We start from the raw sequence: 23566 nt of genomic DNA, 5'->3' as shown, positions 1-23566 counted from the left end.
TCCGGCCAAGGTAGAAGCGGTAACTGAGTGGAAGAGACCCGATAACCCCACGGAGATCCGAAGTTTTCTAGGGTTGGCAGGTTATTACCGGCGGTTTATTAAAGATTTTTCGAAACTTGCCAGTCCCTTAACTGATTTAACCAAGAAGGGTGGACGATTTCTGTGGAGTGATAAGTGTGAAACCAGCTTTCAAGAGCTGAAGCGGAGATTAACTATGACCCCTATTCTAGCTTTACCTAACGGTCCGAAAGGGTTCATTGTTTACACTGACGCCTCCAAAGAAGGGTTGGGGTGTGTATTGATGCAACATCAAAATGTGATAGCTTACGCTTCCAGGAAATTGAAAACCCATGAGCAAAACTATCCTATTCATGACCTTGAACTGGCCGCAGTTGTCTTCGCTCTTAAGAAGTGGAGACACTATCTGTACGGGGTGACTTTTGAAGTCTACTCTGACCATAAAAGCCTCAAATACCTCTTTTCCCAGAAGGAGTTGAACATGAGACATCGCCGTTGGATGGAATTCTTAGAGGATTACGATTATACCATTAACTACCATCCTGGTAAGGCTAATGTGGTAGCCGATGCCTTAAGTCGAAAGGCTCAGATTTCTGGATTGATGGTGAAAGAGTGGGAATTATTGGGAGTTGTAGGAGAATGGAATCCAAAGCTGGAGCATAATAGGATAACCTTTGGAAACATCCGAGTGACGTCCGTGTTTTTGGAAAGGATCAAGGAAGCTCAAATTGAGGATCCGATGGTTCCAAAGTGGGTAAAAAAGGTGAAGAAAGGAGAAATTTCCGATTTTAATTTGAGCTCTGAAGGGATTTTAAGATTTCGAAATCGCATAGTGGTACCTGATGATGAAACTTTGAGAAGGGAAATTTTGGAGGAGGCTCATCGATCTAAATATACAATCCATCTAGGAAGTAACAAGATGTATCGTGACTTACGACAATTGTACTGGTGGGACAAGATGAAGAGAGAGATAGCTCAATGCGTGCAAACCTGCCTGGTGTGCCAGCAAGTTAAGGCTGAACACCAGAAGCCTTCGGGACTACTGCAGCCTTTGGAGATTCCCGAATGGAAATGGGAACATATTACCATGGACTTCGTTTCTGGACTACCTAGAACTCAAAAAGGACATGATGCCGTTTGGGTGATCGTTGATCGATTGACCAAGTCAGCTCATTTCCTACCTGTGAATATGAAGTATTCCATGGATAAGTTAGCTCGGGTATATTGGGAAGAGATTGTAAGATTACATGGAGTGCTTGTAAGCATCGTTTCCGACCGAGACCCTCGTTTCGTGTCTAGATTTTGGCAAAAGTTTCAAGAGACCTTAGGGACGAAGTTGAATTTGAGTACTACCTATCATCCTCAGACGGATGGGCAGTCAGAGCGGACGATTCAGACCCTCGAAGATATGTTACGAACGAGTATCCTAGATTTCAGGGGTAATTGGGGACAACATATGACATTAGTAGAGTTCGCCTATAATAACAGCTATCATTCATCAATCCAAATGGCACCGTACGAAGCTCTTTACGGGCGAAAGTGCCGTTCACCAATATACTGGGATGAAGTAGGAGAGAAGAAGATCCTAGACCCTACCATTATCCCTTGGATGGAGGATGCCCAAGAAAAGATCAAGTTAATCCGTCAAAGACTCCAGACAGCCCAAAGTCGCCAGAAGAGCTACGCCGATAATCGAAGAAAAGACCTGGAGTTTGAGGTAGGAGACCAAGTATTTTTGAAGATTACCCCGTTGCGTAGTGTCACTGCCGGCAGAGGAAAGAAGCTCCAACCCAGATTCGTAGGACCTTTTTCGATCCTTCAACGAGTTGGAAAGGTAGCTTACCGACTTGAGTTGCCGCCAAGCTTATCGCGGATTCACGATGTATTTCATGTATCCATGCTCAAAAAGTATTACCCTGATCCAACCCACATTGTCCAGCCATATGGGATTGAAATTGACGAGGCCCTTACTTACGAAGAAAAACCTGTGCAAGTACTGGATAGGAAAGTTAAGGAGCTGAGGAATAAGCAAATTCCACTGGTGAAGGTTCTGTGGAAAAACCACGGAGTCGAGGAGGCAACCTGGGAAATGGAGGATGATATGAAAACCAAATATCCCGAACTGTTTAGTGCTTCAGGTGAGAAATTTCGAGGACGAAATTCTTTAAGGGGGAGAGAGTGTGAGACCCTAAAAATTTTCTTATTTTCCAGGCTTTTATTTTGGGCTTTCGGGCCTAATTTTAGGGTTTTCTTTTATCTGTGGGTTTTCTGGGGAATTTTATGAGAAAATATGAATTTTGCATCGTTTTCTGGTTGTAGGTCATTTTCTGGGTTTTTAAGGGTGTACTGTAGTAGTGGGACCCACTAGGGTGATTGGTACCGTAAAACGTAGCTTTGGGAAATTTATATACGGATGCTTTATTACCTGGTGTTATGAGCTAATTAGTGGTTAGCTAGTATAATTAAGTCTTATAAGACAAAGATGTTGGATAAGCTTGGAAAAACACATGTTGAGCTCTTATTGGAAGTTGGACTTTTGACTTTCACTTTACCTTTCTTATTAAGAGAAAAAAAATTGACCCAAAATTCTTCATTTTTCTCCTTCTCATTGCCGACCCACCTTGAAGAAAGAAAGAAAGAAAGCTCTTCAACTTTTGCTTCAATTCCTTGCCAAATCTTGAAATCCAACCGGTTAATTCACAAATTCCTCCATAAAAACCTCCTTGCTAAGGGTGATTGAAGGGATTGGTGGTTTTGGTTTGAAAGGAAAAGCTCTCATCTACCTTGTGCCTTGTGTTTGTAAGGTGAGTGCTTGAGAACTTGTTTCTTTGTTGTTTGTAAGATGAAATTGGTTGGTGATAGGGATTAAAGATGCCATTTTGTGAGTTATTTCAAGACTTATGGTTGAGTTGTGCCAATTTTTCTATTTATTGGGGAATTTTCTATTTTATATGATTTCTCATGGTTAGCTAGGATGTGATGGTATTATCTTGCATGGTTTGGAGCCTATATATGTTAATGGTGGTTGATTTCGGAAGATTTCCTTATTTGTGAGAATTTCGATTTTTAGGGTATGATAAAATTGGGGCTTTTCTATGTATGGCTTACATGCTAGCAATTGATGTATATTTGAGTGTATTGTGGTTCATTTGAGATGAATGGACTAGTTTAAGAACCATAAGTGTAATGGTATGAGTTGGGTGTTGTTCAGTAGGTTGGAAATGTGAAGAAATTAAGGGGAAATGCCGCCCAATTGGTTGGAATTATGGGTGGTCTTGAATTGAGAAGGATTTGAATAGAAATGGAAGGATTTTGGGGTTTGTTCACATTCCACACTGTTGTTACTCCCTTTTATTTGTTTTGTGTAACTTGTACTAGTAAGTTAAAGTTATACTTTGACTCGTGTTTGAGTCTTAAATATGGTTACTTGCTTGTTTTAGGTCGTACCGGTGGACCGGGACCTACTCCTGACTCGAACGTGTGATTTGCTTGTTTACTTGGTGAGTGTACCATTGAATGGTTAACAGTACTTGTTATGTGACTTGAATGACTTGAATAGGTCAAGGGTGTACTTTACCACTCTTGACCACATGCTGTATTACTGTTGCTGTTGAACTGTGAAAGTCCATGTGTGTATGGTTTGATATCTGCTAGGGCAATGCCCTATTATCACTGTGAAAACTGACCTCTTACCCTTAGGCCGTTATTCGAGTCGAGCCGGCTAGGGCTTGGGCGAATCGTTAATGTGCCTTTGGGTCACTGATAGCCGAGTGGAGTATTAACTCCTCGACTTTATGGTATACTCGAGTATTACCTTTTGGAACTATGAGGCGTGCGGGCCCGGTTAGGGGGTGAATGGTGGAAGGAAATGGTGCGAAGAGGTGTCTACGGATCTTGGTTACTTTCAATGGTTGACGGAGTGTCAACGAGTACGATCAAGAATGGACGTCGGAAACGGCCCTTGAGGGTCGAATGTATCCTTTTATATGTGGATGATTGTATGAAGGCATTTATGCATATGTGTTATGACCGTATCATGTATTTGTGCATTTGGTACCTCACGAGCGTAAGCTCACCCCCATTGTTTTGTTTTCCTTACAGGAGCATGATTGGAAACAAGTTTTGATATGAGTTGAGCTAGTTAAGTGATAGTTTTGAAAGGCTCCTCGAGAACTTGAACTTTTGATGTATATGACTTCGTGTACCTTTGAGGTGTAAATTGAACCTTTCTCATGTATATATGGCATGTATATATGTCTTTATCAAGTCTTGGATTCGTTATATTGTGCGTTTGATGTATTTGTACGATCGCTGGTTTTCAAATAAAAGCAGGAAAAAATTTTGGAAAAATCACTGCCTGGAATCCGGCCCAGAATCCGGCCAGTTTCTGGCCGGATAGAAGGCAGGATAGGCAGGGGAAAAGAAAAAAAATTTGGACTTTGGCTACTGGCCAGAATCCGGCCAGAGCAATCCGGCCAATTTCCGGCCGGATTGTTGGCCGGATTGGCAGGGGACAAATTTCGATTTCTGGTTTTAGCTATTGCCTCCTATCCGGCCGAGAATCCGGCCAGATATCCGGCCAGGTTCTGGCCGGATAGTGACGCAGGCAGTCACTGTTCATCCGCGGCAAATTTTCGTTCTTCGTTTTCTGGTCCGATTGAAGTGCTCGAGCGCTATACTTTCTTGCATAATGATATTATGGTTATAAGAACAAGTTAATGGGATAAATCGTTCACTTTGTTGAATTTTCCTTTATAAACTAAACGAAATTCGAGTTGTTTGAGACCCGTAGTCCTGGCGAGAGCTGGGCAGGCGGTCCGTCGACCCCTCTGGTTCGCCTTAGGGGAAGATGAGGTCATCACAGGGGCCGTCACAGCCTTTCTCTCCGCCACTACCGCATGAAAGAACCTTGAGTTCTTATCCCCGTCCTTAAGCCACTTGATTCTTGCTTTCTGCCTCCAATATGCTTCTTCCATGGCCAGGGAGTTCCGCATTACTGCCCTTGCCTCCTGGAGTGCTAACCATTGTTGTTGTGTTGGGACGCTATCAAGTGCAGCCTCCGCCGCCCCTGCAGCCTCTTCTGCCTGCTTCACTACGTCAAATATATTACCAAAATGGTCCCGCAACCACTGTTGGATTGCATGTTTAGTAAATCGTAATTTGGCCGCCAACCGCTGCAACAGGCGTCCTAGGCAATGGCTTATCCAACTCAACTGAATGACATCTAACAACTCTACTTTCGAGGTCCAAACATTTAGGAAACGGAAAGGCCTCGGCTTGTTATCAAGTCTAGTTGAAGCTGACAGCAAAAGGGGGGCATGATCGGAGGGATCTCTGCCAAGGTGCCTAACTCCAAAATTCACCCTCAGGCGAGTCGCAGTCGGGCTACAAAGCAGTCTATCTAATCGCTTCCAAATTCGAGCGCGCCCACTCCTATTGTTACACCATGTGAAACGTGACCCTGAAAAACCTGCATCAAAAACTCCAGCCCTGGACAGAAATGAACTTAGTTCCACACCTTCATCTACCCGAAAAGGCAGCCCTCCGCGCTTCTCTTCTGCACTAACAATGGTGTTAAAATCCCCCACCACCAACCATGGATCATCCCTCGGTTTATCCACTAACAGTGCTGACCACAACGGAACCCTGTCTTGCTCAGTACATCTTGCATGGACGAAGGACAAATAAACAGGAGCCGATAGTGCCTGGGGTGAAATTTTAAGTGATTCATGTTTGGTTTATCAAATTTCAGAATAATTAAACAACTTTTTTCTTTCATATGCATGTGATCAATTGAATATTTTCTGAACTTAATCTGACTAGTGGTAGTTGTAAAGAAAAAAAAAAGGAAAGGCCTCAATTGAATGTTGTCTAGACATAATTGTAACTTTGCGTGATTACATATAACCCATTAAAGAATACTAGCATTTGACACGTAGAAACTAAATTTTCAGCTTATGTTGGACAAGGATGTTTCTTTCTAATATATATTTATTCTTTAATTCCCTATCCTATGTCTCAAGAAAATGCCTGCATAATTACGAGATACTTTGATAGTGACTTGTTGTGAAATGCATATTATAATTTTAACATTATTTAGTAAATATAGTAGTATAAATTAGTGATGGATTCTTTTTACCTTTATAGGGAGCTACTTTTTTGTTACTTAGATGTTTAACTATTGTTTAATAGTAATTAAATGTCTACTTCTGCACTGAAGAAAGGAACTTGAAAAAATGCAACGTGTTCTGGATTAGATCTTGGGTGGGAGCATGGAGTTGAAATTGATAATTTAAGAAGAAAGGTCATGTGCAAATACTGTGGAGTTACTCATACATGTTGAGTGTCTAAATTTAAACATCACTTAGCTTGGACACACTTAAATACTGAACCATGTCCTAAAGTTCCTGAGTGTTAGGAAACAAATGTATGACTTGTTTAGTGCAAATTCTAAGGGAGAGAGAGAAAAAAGGAAACAAAGATATGGCCATGTATATGATGAACAAGATGAAGAAGAAATTGAATAGAGGGATAGAAAACATCCAATAGATGAGCAAAGAGATAGAAAAGGTTCCATGGATCATTTGTTGTGAAAAAACCTAGGGGTTTAATTTAAGACAAACAACTATTAATGAGAAATGGAAGAAACAAGAAAGAGATGAAGTTTGTCAAATTATGATTAGGTGATTCTATACAAGTGCCAGTCCATTTAATGTTGTAAACAACCCATTATTTCCTCTAACAATTAAGAAAATTGGTAAATATGGCAAAGCGCTTAAGCCACCTACATTTCATGGAGTAAGAGTCACTTTTTTAAAAAAAAAGTTCAAGAAACATTGAATTTACTTAAAACATACAAATAAGGATGGAAAAGAACATGTTGCACTCTTATATCGGATGGGTGGTTGGATCAAAGATATAAAACAATGAATAATTTTCTTCTGAATAGTTTAGCTAGAACTATTTTCTTACCTATAATAGGTCAATTTTTTTAAAATTTAATAGGGATGCCATCCCTTAATTTATTTATAACCGAAAAAAATACAGCGATTTAGAGGGGGGCCAAACCTAACCTCTGTTAACGGAAAAGAAACATGTAATGATAAAAATAAAAAATAAAACTCACATATGAAGGAATTCTAAAGACATAACAGATCAATCAAAAGAAATCATCCACATGAGGGTGCCCCACATTTGTGTGACTGCGAGTGAGCATGGGAATTTGGTTTAACATCTTGACATGTTTGCATTGTTTTACCTTTTTTTGAAAGCTGTTTTCTCGATTTCTTTGAAATCACTCGGGTAAATTGCTCTTGAACTAGGTTCTGGTCTTTATCTTTGTCTTTTTGGCGTTGTGAATCATCTTCATCTTCTTCATTTTTGTCGTCATTGCATGTTGTACTTGAACGAATAAAAAGCATTTGATGTGGTCGGGGAACCGTACCATGTAATTTCTCCCATTTAATCTCTTCGAACACATCTTTAAGTTGTGGCACTGGATTTTGAGGCAAAGAGGATTTCGTTTCTGTTCTTGTACTTGTACCCACAAGGGTTGGGTCTGCACCTGACACTATATCACGTGGGTCATGAACTTGGTCTATCTTCGAGAATGAACCATTTGCCATAGCAGACGTAATTCCATTAACTTTCTGTGAGTAGTCACTAGCCTCCATCGCCTTATCTTCCGATGCAGCCTCTGTGAATGTGCCATTAGCTGGATGAATGGAATGGTCATCGTCAGACCCCAGATCAGTGAATTTTCCCTCCTCGAGTGGATTCGAAGTCGAAATCTGCAATCCAGCATCTGCTCCATCCTCCGGCACCACAGCCATAGATGAATTAGGTGGAGGAGGCAGCGCCTCATCCACTGCCTGCGTTTCCACAGCAGCAGGTTCCGGGATATTGCCCAGATCAGCAGCTTCCTTTCCTGTGCTCATGCGTGATCCATGGCAACAACCGGCTGCACGGGCGTGCCACCCTCTGCCATCAAATTTTGCGCCGCCTCCTTGTCTTGAACCTCAACCCACTGTTTGGAGCCAAAACCCACTCTAGGAGGATGCCCAGGTTCTTGCATCTCTCCTCCTGTCTCCTTTGTCCGCAATGACAGATTCAGTACATGGCATTCATCCACCATGTGTCCCTGGCGATAGCAATGAGAGCAGTATCTAGGGATGTTCTCTGGTACAAGCTCCTGCCAAAAGCCTTCGTGCGCACCATTTCCAATCCAGATTCTCGAAGGCCACGGCTTCAATAAGTCAACTTCAACACAGACCCTTGCAACGCTTGGTCTAGAAACGGCCACAGTCGCTGCATCGATCAGCAATGGAATGCCGAGCACTCCCACAACTTGAAACAGTGCCTCCTTGTGGAACAAATGTAATGAAAGTTTAGGCAGTTGAAACCACATCGGAACTATTGACGGTTCTCGATCAACATGGAAAGCAGGCGACCATTTGAAGACTCGCATAGGGGATCCATGGACATACCAGATCCCCCGAGACCAACATCTATGAAAATCAGCTTCATTATGAAAACGTAACAACACATGTCGTGGGTCGAGCAGCCCAACCGTGACTGCCTCGCGCAAATCCAGCTTGAGAAGAAAAGTTCTAATGTCCTCCAGTTTTGGCCGCCTCCTGGAGAACTTGCCCACTAGCGCAAATCTGTAAGGAGTCACCAATTTGTCTAAGGCATCTTGTGAGAACAAAATAGCAGATTCACCCTTGTGCATGGATGGAGTGGCCTGGACAGAAAGTGACGGTGTGGAAGATTTATCCGAGAATAGATCAGCAAACGACTTCCGAAGAAAGATTGGAGAATGCGGAATTTGCCCCCCAGCAGGTGGCTGGAGGGCTGCCATGTCTGGGACCAAACAATGATGCTAGTTCTCAAAGGACATAATTTCCTTGAACTTAGTTTGAAAGAGGCAAATTATCAAACAACTGGTGAAAGAGGCAAATTATCAAACAACTGGTGGATTATAATAAACCTTTATTAATTTGCATTAGTTCTAAAGAAAGTAGCCCCAAAATTTTTGTAGCAAATTAACTAAATCTACTGCTCCAAGCTCCAGATGTTCAAAATACAACAAATACCCAACCAAGAAGATTAATGAGATAAAAGGAAAAACTTTACCAAAATTTCTGCACCTAATCATTGGAAGCAGAGCTTTTCCAAGACCTGTGTAGAATGATCACTTGACGGTGAGAATGATTAGTGAAGGATTGTCTTTGAGGCGGCCTATGAATTCTCGCAGCTTTCTTGGCCGAACCATTTTGGCCAGAGGGAGAGAGATTTGCTAATAATTTTAGCGCTGGTCGGCTTCTTCAGCCATATTGAGGAAAGTAGAGATAGAGTTCACTTCTCGTAGTGGATTGTTTTAGTTCTCACATTGGCTTGTGGAATTGGAAAGACTCCACCTATAATAGGTCAACTGATATTTCTAAAACAACCCAAAAGTTATTTGAATTATTAGATAAAGTTGTACAAAAGATTGGGAAGAAAATGTTGTCCAAGTCATCATGGATAATGCTTCTAACTATAAGGAAGTAGGAAAATAATTACTGGAGAAGAGAAAGAGGTCATTTTGCATAGATTTAATGCTAGAAAATTTTCAAAAACTTGATCCACTATATAAATTGACTACTGCCAAAGCCAGATTAGTGGTTTCACACATCTATTCATGGGGTACAGTTATCAATTGAATGAAACAGTTCACAAATAGCAAGCATTTAATAAGACTTGGAATTAGTTGATTCGCAGCTTCAAACTTCACAATGAGACGTCTAAGGGTGCGTTTGATAAAATTAAAATTTGAAAATTGAAAGTTGAAATTTAAAGTCTGAATCCATTAAATTATTGAATTATTTAATGTTCAATCAAATATATTTGAGTGTATATAAGTGAATAACTTATCACTTATTTTTTGGAGCAAGTTTTTTCCAGAAAATTTAGTGCCACTTAATTAATTCAGATGTTCAATTTTTTATTATCAAATGCATCTAAATACATTAAGATCTGAATCTATTAAGTTTAAGTGCTGAATTGGATTATCAAACAAGGCCTAAGTGAGCTAAAATGCCATCCTTTTACTTTTTTTCTCATCTGATAAGTGGACAGAAAGTCTGTATGCCAAGAAAAAAAAGGGAAAAAAATATGCAGCATTGTTTTTGTTAAATAGTTCACAAATGGTAAGGAGTAAATTAGACCTGGAGTTACTTGATTTGCAACTTCATACTTCACAATGAGACGTCTAAGTGAGCTAAAAGGCCATGTTTTTACTTTTTTCTCATCTAATAAGTGGACAGAAAGTTTGTATGCCAATAAAAAACAGAAAAAAAATATGCAGCATTGTTTTTGATAATCAAGAATTTTGGCAAAATATGGAGTTGTATTTGAAAATAGCTTCATTTCACATCAAAGTGTTGAGGATGGTAGATTCCGATGATAAACCTACAACAGTTTTCTCCACAAGACAATTCACCGCGCTAAAAAAAATCCAAGCAAAATGTTAACAACAATCAAAAGGGGTAGTGTTTTTACTATTTTTTAATACATCTTGTCAGTTTGATTATTTTATTAGATATGATATGACGTGTATGTTGTTTTTTCTAATGTCAGCTTATTAATTCATTTTTTATGATAGATATGAGCAATTATTTGCTATTATTGACAAAAGATGGGAGCATCAACTAAGTTAGCCCTTACATGTAGAGGATTATTATTTGAATTCCCAATTTCAATACAGTTTGGATTTTCAATCTGATGCAAATTTAAGTGTGGGCTCTATGATTGTATTGCTAAGATGGTTCTTGATTCCAATGAAAGCATAAAAATTGATTTGCAATTAGATGATTTTTGAGACGCACGGGGATTATTTGGTTTGGAGAATGCAGTCCAAACAAGAAATAAGAAGTCACCAAGTTAGTTTGTATTTACAGTTGAGTTCGAATACCAAAAATTTATTAATGCTCATGTGTAATTCAATGCTGATTTATATTAATGAAGATGGCGAAGATTAATGAAGATGGTAAAGATGGCGAAGATTAATGACTCAAGTGATGATTTGAACTTAAATGAATATGAGACTATGGGCTACGAGGATGATGAGTATGATGAAGATGAAGATAAAGATGGCTATTGGCGGTGAACATGTGATGACCCAGAAAATTATATTTTTCATCTCCTAACTATTTGCATTTTTATTTAAATTATATTTTTATAAAGTTTGCATTCATTTAGTGATTTACTTGTTAATTGTTAAACGAGTTTCTCTTACTTGTATATTTTAACTTTAAAGCGTTTAATTTCTTGAAAATGGTTGATTTTGCGACTTATTAGTGAAATTGACCAAGACCCTAGAAAATTATAAGTTGAGATATTAGTGAAGTTAAGAAAGATTTTGGGAGTTAAAAGAAGGTTAGAAAGGTTAAGGGTTGATAGTAAGAAAGCTTAAGTGGAAGGCACTATTAGATTCTATTCAAAGTTGACTTTGAGAAACCTTTCTTGTGGCTAGTATTTTAGATCAAAAAACAACCAAGAGGCCTTCATTTTTCTTCCTTGGCTAGCCGAAATTGAGAGAGGGAGAAAACTTCACTTTTCTTGAAAAATTTTGAAGATCCAAACTTTCTTCCACCAACCTACTTGCACCTTTGGAAAATTTTGGGAGAAAGAAGCTCCTAGGGGTAGATCTTGCCATCATCATGGGTAGATCTTGCTAGGGTTTGAAGCTTTGAAGAGGTAAGTGGTTAATCTACTTCATTCTTTTATATTTCAAGTGGATTTAGGTTAAATCTTGGAAGATCCATGGTGGATTTGAAATTTTATAGAAGTTTTGGTACTAGAAACTTGATAGTCTCTTGTATGTTTGAATCTAGAAAATTTTGGTCAAGAATTTGTGGATTGTTGTTTCTTGATATCCAAGGGTTAATGATTGATGAAACTCTTGAGGATTTGAGTTATATTTCTAGTTATTTGTTGGTGAAATGGAAGAAATCTCTATGTCCACCAAGTGTTTGATATTTTGTTAAGGGTTGTTTATGTGCAAATTTTCATGGTTTTTCTTGCTAACAATCTTGGCTATATATTGTTTGATATGTTCATGGATTTGTTATGGAAAAATTGGGAAGATTTGATAGAGAAACGTTTGGAAAATTCTTGTGGGAATATTCTGCCTTTACTGTCCAAAACAGGGGAAGATATTCCAGCCTTGATTTCCACTTTTTCTTAATAATTTTGGGCAAGTTCTTGTTAAGAAATTGGTTAACGCATCACTCTTTACTTGTATGTTGAATTTGAACCAAAACTATGAATTTCTTTCTTATTTTCTTGTTGGAAAGTTTGCAAAATAGACTGAAACTCAGAGAGCATTTTTAGTCAACTTGTCAGATTTTCTGGTATTAATTGAAAACAAATTAGAGTCTAAATTTTATACAGTTGGAAGCTCTTTGAGTCTAGTTTCAAATGCAACCAATGGCATTTGATTTTGATTTTTCTACATTGAATTATAGTCATTTTCCTGAGACTGCTCAAATGCCCTGATATGACGTGACAACTTTCTTGTGCCTCTATGATTGCTATTTTTGATCATAAAAATGCATGAACTGAATTTTGATGTCTTCATGAGAAATGTACATCTATGTCTTGCTTCGAAACGCCATAAAATTCATCTCAATCTGATAAGTGCACCTCCAGTTATGATCAAAATGCTGAGAGGTGTCAAAGCTGTCACTTTGATTCTTCTCCTTTGCATTCTTTCCTACACTTTTCTTGGTTCAATTTAACATTTTTCACTCCATATTATACCTGAACCATTGACCTAACATGTACATGGATTTTTCCTTTGAATTGAGATTGAAAACATGTGTTTTGGAAGGATTTTTGCTCGAAAGGTTCTAATGCAAACTCGATTCTCCAAGGACCACTCGAGAAGAAATCGAATCGATCAGGCAGTGGAAAGATCTATCTTGATCAGGTTATGAATAAATTGGATGGATTCTAGACAATCAAGGACCACTCGAGATTGTTTAGAATGGTAGAATGGCGCCACAATTGAACATGGTCTTGAATTGATAAGCTGAAACTTGAACAAAGGAGATTCGACTCACTTTGTATCAAGGGACGTTCCCAAAGGAACAAGAAAGAGAAAACTCTCAATTTTTATTCATCATTGCCTTCCCCTTGAAAATATCATAAGCTTGGCTATTTATAGCCTTACAAGACTCAAAACCCTAATTTAAATTGGAAACAATACAAGTTTCCTTATTTGACTTGACTTCTAAACTTGACACAACTTCCTAAAAAAATTTGGAAGCAATTAACTACTTTCCTAAAACTCTAATTCAACTAGAATAGGAAACTAACTCAAATAGGCTTAACTATGGTCAACATGACCTTAGCCTTTATTCCCCTTATTAAGGACTCAAAAATAACTCAAGACTAACTCTAATTAACTAACAATATTTGCTAAAAATTTAATTAAATAAATAACAAGAAATAAGCATGACATTTCTTCAATGATTATTGAGCCCGATTGCACCACCAACTATCAAACAAATTTTCTTGAACTTGAAAGGGATCCAAATCTTCATGTTCTCATTAGGTTCTATTGGAATTTGATCTTGGTAAATAATGATTTTGGATCCAAATTTTGAAGTTAAAAAGGGGAAAAGTGAGATTTCCTCCTAAAGTTTAGTGGTTGACAATTTTATGAATTGATTTGACTTTGGATCTTTGTTTTAATGGAGTTTTGGCCGGTTTAGTTCAAGAAACCTTATTAAACTATGATCCTTGTTTATAAGATGATTTTGGGACAAAAGTTACGAATGTAAGTATTTGAAAAATGGACTTTTGCTATGAATTGCTTGCTAGAAAACTTGTGGGAGTGGAAAGCCATGTTCAAACTAAACGAAATGCTTTTGTCCGATTGGAAAGTTGTATTCTTTTACTTGAATTGTCAATTTGAAATCTTGAGTAAATTGAAGTGTCTAGGACACTAAAGTCGACTCATTTGAAAGCAAAGTTTTCGTGCTTAAGTGAATTGATTTGGTGAACATTAAAGGTTCACTTATATGTTGCATTTATAGTGCAAACTAAATGTGCAGGCGATCCTTCTGTGGATGCTTAAGTGCTATTTGGTGAGTGTTCTATGGTAGCACTATATAAATGCTTGATATATTAATGAGCTTGAGAATGATATGACTATGAACTGTCATTCTTTTGAACTTGTTATTAACGGGCGAGTGTGTACTTTATCGCACTCGACCCTACTGAATTGTCATTGATATACGTGAACTTGATATGATATTATTGATATGTGGGGGCCCCAAAACCCAATGGCTAGTTATTCGAGGTTGAGCCGGCAAGGGTTTGGTCAACTCAATTAACGAACCTTGGGCAATATATACATGTTGGATCCATTCTGTTCTGGGTATACTCGAGTAATACTAATTCTGGAAATTTTATTGGCTTGTGGGCCCGGTAGGGGGTGAAAGGTGGACGGAGTGGCGTGAAGTGGTGATTCTACATGGACATGAAAGTTGACGGAGTGTCAACTATTTGAATTACTGATTGATCAAGTGTTTACCAGTACTCAGTATCTTTCATGATTGTTATATAGACTTTAACGATTTACTTATATGAAATCCCTCGTTTATGTTTCTTGTTAGTTTAAATATATGATTAATTGCTTTCTTAATTGCATGTCCTTCTTGGACCTCACTGGGCGCAAGCTCATGCATTTCCTTTTATTTTTCTTAACAGGGTTGGTTTGTGATTTGGAGATTTAGCACTTAACTTTTGTTTTAGCTAGATTAAGTGATTAGAGTGCTATTTTGTTTTGAATGGGAATTGTAAGCTTAAACTTTTTCTTTTGTATTTTAAGTTGCATTGGCTGACAACTATATGTATATGTTGTATTTAGCGTATTTTGTGGTAAGCTTGGATATTGGGTTTGATTTTGTGGTTTGTTATTGAATCCTGATGAGAGTTGGGCAGGCAGCCCGCTGATATATTAGAGTACGCCCTTGGGAGAGGTGGGATCGTCACAGTTGGTATCAGAGCTATAAGCTTCAGATCTTTGTAGTGTATCCTAACCTTGAAGTTTAGGATGCTGGACTGTGGGATTAATTTGAATATTACATGAACTAGAGAACTTAGTATATCCTAGTGGTTAAAGAGAATTTGATGCGAACTCGATTCTCCAAGGACTACTCGAGAAGAAATCGAATCGATCAGGCAGCGGAAGGATCTATCTTGATCAGGTTATGGATAAATTGGATGGATTCTAGACAATCAAGGACCGCTCGAGATTGTTTAGAATGGTAGAATGGCACCACAATTCAACATGGTCTTGAATTGATAAGCAGAAATTTGAACAAAGGAGATTCGACTCACTTTGTATCAAGGGACGTTCCCAAAGGAACAAGAAAGAGAAAACTCTCAATTTTTATTCATCATTGCCTTCCCCTTGAAAATATCATAAGCTTGGCTATTTATAACCTTACAAGACTCAAAACCCTAATCTAAATTGGAAACAATACAGGTTTCCTTATTTGACTTGATTTCTAAACTTGACACAACTTCCTAAATAAATTTGAAAGCAATTAACTACTTTCCTAAAACTCTAATTCAACTAGAATAGGAAACTAATTCAAATAGACTTAACTATGGTCAACATGACCTTAGCCTTTATTCCCCTTATTAAGGAATCAAAAATAACTCAAGACTAACTCTAATTAACTAACAATATTTGCTGAAAACTTAATTAAATAAATAACAAGAAATAAGCATGACATTTCTTCAATGATTCTTGAGCCCGATTGCACCATCAACCATCAAGAAAATTTAAGTTATTTGGGTAATTCTCTTTTATGATATTTTCATGAAATTTGAGTTATTAAGATCATATCTTTTATAAAAGAAAAGGTTTTAACCAAGTACTTTATGTCCTCCCCATCTTACCTTTCCACTTTAGAGTTAACTAAGGGAGTCTTTTTGGAAATAACCAAGAATTTATTTCAGACGTAGTTAGCCTCCATACGACCTCATCAGGACGTCCTCCCTCAGGGACCGGATGCTGTAATATGAAAGGAATAATATCTTGTGGTATAGATTGAGTGAGCAAATTGACATCCCAATCCCCATTCGTGATGAAGTTCTTGAAGGTAAGGGCTAGATTCACCATAGCTTTGGGGAATAGGGCGCCACTCCCCAACTAGTTGTTGTACCAAAAATGACAGGACCCCTCATGGACCAACCATACCATAGATAACTCCATTTGTTAGTTTATATTTAACATTCTCCTCCAAATTGCCGAATCATATCGGCTCAGTTCCACTTGGCACGGGTGTAGGACTCTACAATATTTTGCTCGCATAAATTCTATCCAGAGTGAAGCCCCCGTCCGAAAACTCCACCATAATTTGTAAGAGAAAGCCGTATGTATGTCACTAAACCTCCTAAACCCACTTCTCCCTTCTCAATCGGATAACACAAGTGAGACCATCTAATCTAATGGAATCTCATCCCTTCACCTGATGACCCCCATAGGAAGTTCCTACAAATCTTCTCTAAACTTTTAAACACATAGGTAGGAAACACAGCAACTGAAAGTAAGTGCACTAGAATAGACGATAGAATGTGCTTAATCAAAATTATCTTCCTTCCCGGAGAGAGAAACTTTGACTTCCAGGACATGATTCTACCCAGAATAGATTGAATTACTTTCCCAAAATATGATGATTTACATCTTCCAAAGTACAAGGGAAAATCCAGATAGTGAAATGGAAAAAATTGTCTAGAGAATTGCGTGACTCGCTCAATCGCCTTTCTCCGAGCTGAAGGTAGCGATGGGTGTACCAAGTAGCCACATTTTTGTGAATTCACCAGTTATCCCGAAGACTCTTGATACGCATTGAGCACCTGCATAATATTCTTTAACGCAGTAGTAGAACCATTAGCAAAGATCAGCACATCATCCACAAATGCTAGATACGTTACAACAGGACAATCCATTAGGACTTTAAATCCCAAAAAACCAAATTGCAATGCCATATTATTTAACCCTCGCGAAAGCACCTCTGTCCCAATAACAAATAACACTGGGGATAACAGATCTTCTTGACGTAGGCCCCTACTAGATTTGAAGAAAACATACAACGCCCCATTAATTATAACCAAGAACCAAACATTAGATAATAGTCTCCATACCGTGTCTGTGAATTGCTCTCCAAACTCAAACTTTCGCAACCTGTTAATAACATGCAACCATGACATCTGATCATACGCCTTAACCATATCTAGTTTTAAAGGTACATTCCCCCCTTGACTTCTTTACAATAGCTTACACCATCTCCTGGGTTAACAAGTAATTATCTGTTATGTTCCGTCCCTTGACAAACCCCCATCTGTTGAGGAGAGATAATTCTTGACAAAATAGAGGCCACTCGCTCCACTAGTATTCTGGATAGTAGTTTATTAAAAAAAATTATAGAGGTTAATCGGCCTGAATTTAGAGAAATCCTAGGGATTTGGAACTTTAGGTATCAACACAAGAGAAGTAGAAGTAATAAACCTAGACAGCTCACTCTCACAGAAAAAACTCACTACCGCCCTATGTACATCATGAGCAATGAAAGAACTTACCCGTAAAACCATCAGGGCCAGCAGCACTCTTCCTGTCCATTACAAATACCACTCGCCGAACTTCCTCCATGTTAGGTACACTTTGTAAGCATCTATTATCGTCCCCCATGATCAGCGACGGAATTAGGTGCAGCAGCACATCCAGGCTAGAATTCGTAGGCCCCGAAAGGTTAGAAAAATACTCAATTGCCTAATTTGCTATTGCATCATCCTCCACTAAATATGCCAAAAGTCTTGTTGTGTTCTATTTACGAACATGCTTTGCTGTTTTGCTTCCTATGGCAGCCAAATGGGTTGAGTTTCTTTCTTTTTGAAAATCTGTTGTTAAATCTTGTCCTGAGGGAATGAAACCTGATAGTCAATGTTGGGTTGGAAAAGTTTTGCTCAAAAAGTTACGCGTTTGTATCTGATGTGTTGCGGATTGGATGGAAACCCAGAAAGTTGCGGCAGAAGCTGCGACTAGGCTGCATTTTTTCTTTGTTGTTGTTGTTGTTGTTGTTAACTGTCTCGGCTATGTTTTTTAGTCTAGAAATGTCCAGTCAAAGCCCTTCTAGAAAAAGGGAGTCTTGCTTGAATCTGTTCTTTGAGGTTGTAGATTTCTCGTGAAAGTGGACAGCAAACCATTCGTTGATTCTCATGCGCTGTCTCCTCTTGTTCATTTCTTTCACTTCATGGGTTCCCTTGTTTCATGCCTTTCTTCGATCTACCTGTTGGGTGCTGAGATTCTTTTGATGGATGTGAGTCATGCCCAGAATGCATATAACGAAAATTGGCCAAGCTACATTTGCCTCCGCTGATATGTGTTCCATTTCATCTTGGATTACCTTCATGTCTACGTCCCTGTCCTTTAATTCTCCTAGCTAGTATTTGTTTGCGTTAAAGTTTATCAGTTGGTGGGTGATTGTTTCATCATGATCAGATTCTAGTTTTTCAAAGACATAAAAATGTTTGGCCGCATCTTTGTTTTGCTGTTATGAAAACCACCGCTGCATTTCTTTTCTTCTTCCTTCTTTTGCTGTTTACTTTTTATCCTTGATGATCAGCTCCATTTTCTTGTTTCAATCCTGCAATGAAGTTACATGTTTAGTTGATGATTGATAGTCAAAATCCTGGCATGTGGTGAACATATTTGAATGTTGAAATGGAAGGAAAGCCTTGGCAGAAACCCAGCAACCAGAAATGAAGGAAGCCATCCGTATGCATGCATGAATAATTTCTAAAAATTACACTTTGGCCCCCCAAGTCTCTCTTTGTTTCACCATAACCCAACCAATTGAATATTTTCATCCATTTGATCCTTCGCAGCTTTGATTTTTGCAACTTCATTGCTTGTTTGCTTTAATTAATTACCATATTTTGTTTAATTGCACTTAATTCGTGATTTTAAGAGCTTTATGACCAAGTGAGCTCGTGTTTTGCATATTTTCTTTAACGTTCTTAATTAAATTGGTACCCTGACCATTTTATTGTTTTGGAGGGTAAATTAGTAATTTCACTTCGTTAGGGCATCAACTCAAGGGAGGTATAACTTCTTTTATCTTTTTTGTCTCTCCCCTATGTGATCCAACATGCTAAGTGAGAATTGCATGCCTACTTTGCTTGCTTTCCTTGCTTTTCCTTAATTCCTTTCATTTATTTTATTTACTTTTGCTTTTATTAAGTTATTCTTTTATGGGGTATGTGTACACCTCTTGGCTTGTAATAGATAGGGCTTGGAGAGCATTTTATTCATTTTTCATCTTCCCCATTTGTTTAGTTAGCAAATGTAATAGGTTCATTAGTTTGATTGCGTGCTTTTGTTGCTACGTGTTAATTTGCTTTATTAGGCTCTTGCATCTAGTCGAGCATGCTAAGTGTTATGTGCTACGTGTTTATAGGTGATTAGCATGTCTACTTGCTTTCTATAGTCATAAATGAATATGATGGATGAATGCACGTCACCACACTAGTCCAATGCTAGTTGTGACTCATTGTCCCGTTTTTTACTAGTCCAACGCTAGTAGGAGTTCATAGAAAACGGCTAGTCCAGTGCTAGACCTAATAGGCCGTCCCCTCTCGTTAGTACATGCTTGCATGTCTCACTACATTTCATGCATTTTTCTTAGTTTTCTAGCATTTGGCATGCTCCTCGAATCTTTTCCCCTTCATCTTAGGTTTTTGCATCTTCATGCTAGTTATAGGGTACATTTGCTTGAGAGTCCCCCTTTCGGTAAGGGAAACGAGCAAGTGTGGCTACAAAATAACCTTAGCACGCTAGTCCTTCCTTCTAATCAAAGGGAAAATTAAAGTCGTGAAGTTAGGAGTCATTCCCGTACCCGACTTGATGCATTCCTCTAGGTTCATACACTTTCATTTCTATCATATCACCTCCTCACTTTTTTATCCATATTTTCTCACTACTTATATTTTTCTCAATCCACATGCCATGTTTGCACATTCTTTTTCTTTTATTTATTTTCTACCTCACAAATTGCACCCAAATTGCATTTATATGCACTTACTACCATTATACCATATTTTCATCCACTTGCACACAAACACTTTCATTTTCTCAATTGGCACACATGCACTTTTCTTACATTTGCACACTTGCACTTACATTTGTTTTTATTTTACTTGCACTTTTCTTACATTTGCACACTTACACTCATACTTGAGTCTTCATTTGCATTATTCATGACTTCTATGAGGGCTTTCCTTACTGGCCATCACAATTCATGTGGTTGGAACCAAAAAGCCTCATAAGAAATATTTTTAGATTTAGGATTGCATTTGTTTTCATATCCATTAGTCATATCCAACATGCAACACATACTTTGGGTAGAAAAATTAGAAAAAGAAGGGCTAAGTCACGCAACTAGCTTTGGCTAGGGTAAGGGAGTGCCTTAGGCTTTGCCTTTGCCTTCTCCCTTATCAAATGTGACCCCCGATCCCTTTCTTTGGTTACGTAGACCTAAAAATTCTTTAAAAAGGGTTTTGTTTACTTTTCTTTCCAAAAAATCACTTTTTTGGGTGACTTGGTACACCCTAACACCATACCAAGTGGCGACTCCATTTTTCATCCAAAGACCCTTTTTGAACTTTATTTAGCCAAACCGTCGCATTTCACAATCCCACGGCCTTTATTTTCACTTTCGCACATGTTCACATATTTCACACACTACTTCTACTTTCACACCCTTCAAAAAGTGGGGCGCGACAGGTTATACACAACTCAAAACATGCCGGACTACAATAGTACGCGTAAACAAAGCAAAATTCATGAAACAGAAAATGAAAATCGAAACGGAAAGTGAATAGTGCCTGCCACATCACCATCCGACCGGGACCCAATCAAATACAAGTAACTTCATATCATCCTTGAAATGGACATATACAAACCCAATATAACACATGAACATGAGTACACGCTTTTACAAACCACATTCATATTTTTACAAATCAAAAGGGAACATTTGAATCCAAGTACCATTAGGGTTTCCAACCATTGAGGAGCTATACAAAATATCTAAACTAGCTCAACTCATGCTTCAAAATCACAGTTCCAAAAGTGGTTCCCTGTAAGGAAAACAAGGATAACGGAACTGGGTGAGTTAGAAGCTCAATGAGGTACCAAAAGTATAACAGTGGAAATCATGAGAAAACACTTTTATGGCACATATACATATCAAGTAAGAGAAATAAACGATCACCACAATTTAAAGGATACAGGTGGCCCTCAGGAGCCAAATCCCCGTTGCAATACTTGATCCAGCCTCGTTGACTCTCCGTCAATGTTTAATAACACACTCATGTCCGTAGATCCCTCTTATGCCAAAATCCCATTCACCAAACATACCCCTTACTGGGCCCGAGCGCCGAACAGGAACAATAATGGTAATACTTGAGTATACCGGAATCAAGAGTCTCAATACCCAAAGATTTCCCAGGAACAGGTACCCATGGATTGTCAATTACCTCGACCAAGCCCTTGCTGGCTCGATTTAATTAACTCCCCATGAGGTTGAGCTCAAGTTTAACAGGAAGATTGTTGGACACACTTCCAAACGATCTCATAACAAGCGCAAGTAACTAGTTCAAGTACATAACAAGTACAAGTAATAGATTCCAGTTCATTCAGTACAGGCAAGAGAACGAGTGTAATAACGTACACCCTCGTCTCATTCAGAATAACAGAGTTCATAGTTATCCATGTCACACATTTCAAGTATAGATGAACCAATTAAACAACAATTCAGGGGAGTGGTACACTCACCAGTTAAAACAGAGTTCAACCAAGGTAGGGCTCTAATCACCAAGAAACCCTAGAATAGCCAAGGTAAACAATTATGGTTCCCATAGCCACAATTCTAGTAAATAAAATGCACAAATGAGGCTCGACTACAAGTCGTAGGCCTCGCCAACTAATTACTCATGGAAGTGTGCAAAACATGATTTCGGGAACAAAAAGGTAATATGAAAACTTAGGGCTCAAACAAACCCAAAAGCCTATCTTATATGTATGTCAAATCAAACCAAACTCGAAGGAATCCAACAATCCAAAATTTGGACAGCATATCCTCTACATTTCCTTACTTTTCCATCCTGCAAGCAACACCAATTCATCTCAAATCAACCACATACACATTATAGACTATAGAATACACCTTTCGGCGCAATAAGCACAACTGAAACTACACTTATCGGATTGAAACGAATCTTATGGCGTTTCGAAGCCAAAACATAAACCTACATTTCTTATGAAGACCTCCAAAGCCAAATCATGCATTTTCATGGTCAAAAATGGAAATCTCCACGAAAACAGAAATCTGTCCGCGAAACAGGGTTCATGGGCAGTCAAGGGTATTTCGGTCATTGCACAAGCTACAGTGCTCCGATTGAGCTGAAATTTTGTAGGCAGCTATTTAACATCATTTGCTACAACTCTTATGTTTAACCTAAGCCTGATTCGACCTCTAACATGCTCAAATAAAACCGGACAGAACAGGAAAAATTGGAACCCTAAAGCTGAAATTTCAGCACAAAACTGAAATTTTCCGCAAACAATCGTAATTAACGCACAAGAGATCCATTTAACACCATTTAGAGCCATCAATTCCAGCCCAACCATATCCATCATAGGAAAACAGAAAAATTCTCACAAAAATCAGAAATTTTGCTATCTTCACTCTAATCCATAAAATCTTCCATAAAATCAACTAGTTAGCTACCATAAGTCACCAATTGACCATTATTAGGAACAAAGAGTGAGTTCCAAGAAAAATACCTTAAATTTTCAAGAAAGGTAGTAGCTTAGGGGTTTTCCTTCCAAAACAACTCCACCAAGTCCTTCAAACTCCCTTAGCAAGTCGATTTTGTGGACTAATTCAAGAGTTAATCGGCTGGTTTTCAAGATTCGAACAAGAATGGAAGATGAAAGGTTGAAGCTTTCTTTTCTTTCTCTCAAGATGAAGCTCGGCCAAGGAGGTGATGAAGTGAAGATGATTTGGGTCCAAATTGAAGTTTTAGTAAAGTTAAAGAAAAGTTTGGCAAGTCAACTTTGACTAGGTTGTGACACTTGGCACTTTGTTGTTGCTTGAAGTCATTTTCTTGTCTCCCCATGGTTAATCCATTTAGATAACCTCTAATTATCTCCTAACACCTAAGAATTAAATTCCTTTATGCGAAATTTAACCTAATTGGCCGAATTTCTCTCACTTAATGCACTAGCGGGTCCCACGTCCAATATATACTTCAAATATCCCATGAACTAACTTATACTAGAAAAATAATTTAAAAACTGTATTTACTTATAAAAATATCTCTAAAGTTAACATAATAACAAAAATGTAGAAAACGGGTACAAAGAAAGAAAATAAGGCCTAGAAATTCAGAAAATTTTCAGGTTCTCACAGAATTAGGCTTA

This window comes from Coffea arabica, chromosome 6c (assembly GCF_036785885.1).
Source record: "Coffea arabica cultivar ET-39 chromosome 6c, Coffea Arabica ET-39 HiFi, whole genome shotgun sequence".
NCBI classification, from domain to species: domain Eukaryota; kingdom Viridiplantae; phylum Streptophyta; class Magnoliopsida; order Gentianales; family Rubiaceae; genus Coffea; species Coffea arabica.
Note: the sequence above shows the minus strand (reverse complement) of the source record.